This window comes from Chlamydotis macqueenii, chromosome 3, assembly GCF_036417535.1.
Source record: "Chlamydotis macqueenii isolate bChlMac1 chromosome 3, bChlMac1.mat, whole genome shotgun sequence".
Lineage (NCBI taxonomy): Eukaryota > Metazoa > Chordata > Aves > Otidiformes > Otididae > Chlamydotis > Chlamydotis macqueenii.
In genome coordinates this window covers 20295469-20301966 of record NC_141558.1, presented here as the reverse complement: position 1 = coordinate 20301966, position 6498 = coordinate 20295469, and positions in this window count along the sequence as shown.

Here is a 6498-nt window from a genome sequence, read left to right as displayed (position 1 = left end):
AACTGAGATCTGAGATAGCAGCCATCATCCTGACAGTCTGGCAAGCTGCCTAGGAGAATTTGCTGTATCTGCTGGGGGAGTTATGGATATTCTCTAAAGAGTGAATGATTTCCTGAAATCTGGCCAAAAACACAGAAGTTACTTTTTACATGGATTTCAATTTCACTTGTAGCTAGGCAGTCACAGGAATGGACCTTGTGTAATAAAAACAACTTAAAAAATTGAAAAAAATATTTTCTACGATAATGTCATCAAGGCTTTTTTAAAAAAATAAAATTACAAACCTGATGGTCTCCTGTAAAAGGAATTCCTTTTGGGAAATCCTGTCCTTAAACTGTAATCACATACTATCCCTCACAATCTAATTAGGAAAGATTTGTAAGTAAATCAACCACATAGGCTTAGCAGAGACAAGATTCCAGCCCTGTCTTTTATCTCCTGTTAAGAGATTTTTACAGAATTTCAGAATAAAAAAAAAAAAGCCACCTGGCTGGATGAAGATAGGAAAAAAAATAGAAAAATAATTTAGGAAAGCAGTTTCTACAGCACTTTTGCAAGATCATTCCTTAATAAAGTCTTAAATTACAACTGCTTAAATTTTCCATAATCCCATAGGAAAATTAAAGAACATGATTTTAAAACAGCTGAAATGAGCTGGCACAGTCGTTGTCGCCAGCTTTCTTCAAACCAGACTTAGTACTTCTATCTTGTTTGCTTTGCAAGAATCTGTGAAACTATACCATTTTCTGTAAAGTCTGGGATGAACACTCTAGTTTGTACTCTAGTAATAAGCAGTCAACCAGTCAAAATTCGGTTTACAAAATAAATGTGTGCTTGTTGTGGTATTTGCATTTTCTTTTTCTATTTTAAAATATCCCTTTTATTCTTACCATTTTAAGTAGAAATTAACTTTAAAAAACATGCAAGCAACTTTTCTGGGTATAAATATTCTAATATTCAAAATAAATATTATGGGGTTTCAGTTGGCCACAGTTATCTACTACTGCTAATCTGAATGCTTCTAGAAGACAGGTAAAATGGTTTGTAGTGTTTCTAAAGGAGAAGCAAACCCATTATCAGTAATTCTGCACAGAACAGAACAGAGAAATACTCCTTTCTACCCTCTTGCAAACAAGTAATTCTCAGAAAACCCATCAAGACTAGTACTTACTTGCAGGGTTAGTCTCAATAAAGACACCAAGGCTTGGATGAACTCAGGTCTTCATCTGTGTCTGAATAATTTTCCAGAGCTGTGGTGGATTTCACTGGCACCTGAGAAGTTCTCACATCTGCAAACCATGGCCGTTCACTGAGCCAACCAGGCATTTTATTTTCCAGTGGTGCAAATCCAACACTAAAATATGCAAAATTCCTGACCACAGCTATAGCTTAATGTAGCCCAAACTCTTTAAACTTCTAATATAAACATTTTCCCCAACCATATTCTTCTGCTCTTTCATAAGTGTGGGGTATTCTTTTTTAATTTAATTTAAATTAAAGACAGAACTACAGGCTGCAATATAGACAAGCTTGTGGCCTGAAAGGGAAAGGAGAGACAAGATTACCACCAGGAACACACAGCCTACGCAGTATGTTACTACAGTGTAAATCCTGACTTTCACATCAAAGCCTCTCTCTCAAAGCTGTGGCACTTCTAAATAGTGTATCAAGAGTGAGGCAAACAGTAGCAGATGGGGAAAAAACAACAGTAACTGTCACCAGCCTTTTTCCTTTTGTGAAGAGCTTCTCACCACAGAAAGGAAGCAGCAGCTCAGCCTTTCTTTATTTTTCCTTTCCTTTCTCGCTCTCTCAACTGAGATCAGTTGTATTTGGCTGATTTTTGCTACAATAAATGTCAGAGAGGGATTCACCTGTAGGTGCATCAGAACATCTGTATCAGATTACATAATCTGAAATTTTAGGTAAATTACTTTAATGAAAATCAAAATAATTACACAAACATCTAGATTGTTTTCTAGACTGAGTTTATTCGATTAGTACAACATACTTAAATACAAAATCATACATAGGGAGATAAAGAATATGACTCCTACTCACATAATTGGGGGCTATAAAATAGTTAACAGCAGCTTTAGGATCTGGCTGAATATGAATTCTTGGCATCATTTAGTGAATAAGAGTCATCTTAAACTCTGAATGTGCCTCCACAAAACCTTAAAATTTTTAAAATAAGAAATAAGAGACATGATCTAGTTTGCAAGTAGAAGTGAAACTAACGGTCAGGATGGGCAGTGCAGCACCTGCACATTCACACAAAAACTACTGCAGACTGAAATTCTTTGTGACAGTAAGTAACCTACTATTATAATTTACATTATGGTGATGTAGAAGTAACATTTTAAAATTTCCAGTCAAGTCTGCATGTCTTTATTATTATTACATTATTAAAACACAAGACAGTGTCTTAATGTAAGAAACGCTGGATGACTTGAGTTTAACATGCTGTGCAGATGCTAGACAGAACTGCAGTGACTTCTCCAGGCTTTAATGGTCTATTTATCTAAAGCAACAGGTAAGAGCTATGCCCCTTTTTGTCATTCCTCATGTGCAAAATGCTTGATGTTAAAAATGTAGTGACATGTTTCCTGAATACACCTGAAGTTCAAATTGAAAATATTTGCTGCTTGTGAGGTGAGATGTAGGGCAATAATAGCACTCCACTGCAGGAAAAAAAGAGGGAACATAAGATGTAGGTTTTAAAATCCACATTAACATTTGCCTGCACCAGAAACAAGCTGTCATTTTCTGATCTCAAGGCAGCTATTGTTTGTTATTGCCTGATTTCATTGTTGATATAAAAGAAAATACAAATAATCCCATGGCAATCTTTAAATACTCTCAATATAAGAGAATAGCCTGGCAACAAGTAAGGCTGTATGCAACAATGCCAAGTCAGTTCAGCTGAAAGAAAACATTTATTCTGCTCTTACAATGTCTCCAGTCTGCTGTACTGCATTCAAGAAGGCCCTTTCTACAAAGCTTCGTTAAAAAAAAAAAAAGAAAAAGTCTTTACTTTCTGTTACAGCATTTGAGGTTTTAAATAAAAGCGTAGGTTGCAAAATAACTCAGTTTCACCCAGAGGGAAAGAAAATCCTTGATCAAAACAGCTTGACTATTCCTTCACTAACTGGAACGGTTCCCTGTGTATAGAAGCTGTCACACTTGCCTCCCATGTGTAGCAAGAAGATGGCTTTGTACAGCGAGTGTGACTTAGGAGACAGCGAGCACTCAGCTTGGTGTCTCCTTGCAGAGTTCCTCAGAACTGTGAAACCCGTATTATGGAAATCTGTAACAGTGACAAATCTACTTAGGCATGGGAAAAGGATAGGAAACCCAGAATGCCCCTTTGGTTAACATTTCTAACTGGCTAACTGTGAACCTTCCACTAAAGCGTCCCATTCAGGCCTCTAAGTCCTTGTTCACCAGCTAGGACCTGCTGTTCTGAGGGGTCAGGCTGATGATTTGCCCCAGTAAATGTTTTGGCTTGTTGTCTTGAGTTCATATTTAAGTCCCTTAGCTGTGAAAGCACGGAGGAGAAAAAAAAAAGAAAAGGTGATCTTCAAATAAATGGTGGAACTGATTCCCAGTGCCTGGGGACTCTCGGTTGCAGTCTAATATATATGTTGCTTTGGTATATTTAATCAGTTCCTATATTCCTGATGAAATGTTGGATTCTGCCTGAAAAAAATCAAGAGTACTTGATGAAATCTTTCTTTTTTTTTTCTCCCCACCAAAACAAAGTAACAGTTTCTTTTCCTTTCTCAGACAATTCCTGATTACTTTTTTTCCCTCTGGGTACTTCTTAAATGCTAATCTCTATGAAAAGAGACATGAAGCACTTTAGTGCGCTGATCCTTGGAGTGGCTGCAAGCCAGGTTAACAATACACAACATCTCATAAAGATAGAAGTAGGTAATGGGATTTATTTTGGCAACACAGCAACATTTTTAAAGCATGTGACTTGTGGGAATGTAAAGTCATATCACTGAGGGAGGCATCAAGTAGACACAAACATCTTTACTGAATGCAACAATTAAGTTTATTCCTTTATCGCAGGAATTGCTGTTCTGTTCTATTTCTGAATCTAAACAGAGATATTCAGCTCATAGCTCTTCAGCTAAACACAGCTGGCCAGATCTTGTAACTTAAGACATATCTGATCTGTACTCTGCTCCCTCTGTTACCAGGCTGGAATGCGAAAGCGCAGTGAAAGGACCATTCATCACACTGCCAGGGGACAGCAAATATGTTGGGGTGAAAACAAAAGGAAAAGTATGTTGGAGGTGCAGAGGTTTCCTTGCCATGTCACAGCAGGCTAAGTGTGAAAAAAGGAAGCTAAGTAGCCAGGGTAATTGCAAAATAACAGTCTGCTATTGCTAGGATGTCTGCTTTAAAATATAGTATCAGCAGACAACGCTGCCTTTTAATGACTCAGTACAATCTCCTGATTAGGTACATCATAATGCAAAGCTGGTTAGGATGGTATTACTATCTAGTAATTTATTACATGTTGAGTAATTTAATGGTTCTCATTAGTTTTAATAAGGATAACATTGTTTCCTTCCACTGAGAGCCTGACAAACTTTCAGTATTAATGAGATATGTGCATATGCTCATACTAATATTTTCTTTTCACATGTTCTATCTAACAAGCTTTTTGTCACATATCAGATCTAATTTTTTCTTGTACTAACAAAAATTAGTGTAGTGAATTCTGAAATTTTCTTCACTGAATCCCACACTGTAGATGAGAGAGACCATGAGAGGACAGTAGAGTCTTTCTTTTCACTAGTAATTTTACAATTGTATTATCCTGCATATGCAAAACATTTAATTTATTTTAATAATATGACCACAGAATAATGCAGACATATTGAGAAAATTAGTCAAATACACCAGCTTTTCATACCTTATTCCAGTTTCAAAACTGACGTCATGGAACAGCCCCAACACATCTAAAAATCTCACTGCAAGGATTTATCATTTGGTAAATACTATAGGAAAAAAAAAGCATTAAACTAGTGGGGAATTAAAAAGAAAACATAAGGAAAAATATTTTAGATCATCTAATAACATACACTATGTCAGCAAAACATTATTTTACAAAACAAAGTTCCTGAGTATGGGAGATCATTCCCTATAAAGACAACTTTAATCATACTGCAACCATATGATTCTTAGCTGTAATCAACCAAAAGGAATGAAGTCCATTTACTCAGTTTATTTCAAACAGAACTGAATCTTTCTCAAAATATATCAGCCCAAGAAATTTATTCTAAATGTCTAAACTTTGTGGTTTGTTTTTTTAATAACTTAGCAAACTTCTTGCCAATTAACTGTGTTGAACCCTGGCTGTTGTCTTGTTTGGACTAACACAAAGTTATTTACTGAAACAAAATCTTCTCTTCAAGTCTATGCCTGTTTTAGTCTCATCGAAAAAAAAAAAAGTTGTTGAAATGCAAATATTTGAGTATTATTACATTAGGCTTAGGAAGTTAGAAACTATGCCTGTTAAAAGAAGCTTGCATTACCCATTTAAGTTACTAGAAAAATGTACATAAGTACTTTGTCAAACTAATTTTATCTGAATTTGAAGAAAAAAATAAACTGATTGCCCTAAAAGTTTTATAGGATAGTGACTGAATATTGCTTATCAGCACCCTGGAAGAGCAACAGAACATTTTAGCAGCCTCCTGGAAAATACATAAATGAACCTATTGCAGTTCTGCCTTTCTAGATTTGCTTTATGCAATACTCTAAGTCAAGCTATCATGAAAGCACAATCAACTGCAACCTAAAAATTATTCTTAACTCTGTGTCTTGGAGTCCATCTTTAACTTCTCCCATTTCACTGTAAGGCAATTTAGAAATATCCTAATTGTGATAATATCGTATCACAAAATGCTTTACTGTATGGAGTCATGAAGAAACAGATGAATCTCAGGTGGATCTAACAAAGGAACTGACCCAGTGCCCTAGAGATCCTAACACCTCACCAAAGGATGAGAGTAAATTACCAGTAATTCACATCCTATGATGGAGAAACAAGATGAGGTAAATAAGAGGATCTCTTTTGCACAGGAGACTCATTTTGAGCTGAGATTGCATGAACCTGGATGTCCATTTGTGAAATGATGTGAATAAAGAATAAATGTAGAATTAAGTGCATTGGAAGGCAAGTCATGACTGGATCTATTTGAAGATGTGAGGAAGTGAAGAAACTGTGTAAGAACAGGCTGAGTGTAAATAAAATGACATTCTCACAAAAATTGGGATAAAAAATGTTCAACATTAAGAGTTTTCAAATACACATTTGTACTAAGAAAGAAATATATTTTAAAATAACCTGAGTCCACGTGTATTTTTTCCCATCACCTAGAAGAAAAAAGTGAATACTTAAATTCTATGCATTATAATATTAAAGATGCTACTGAATCTATGTGATTCATTAGCTCATTGTTTAGTTTTCAGAAATGG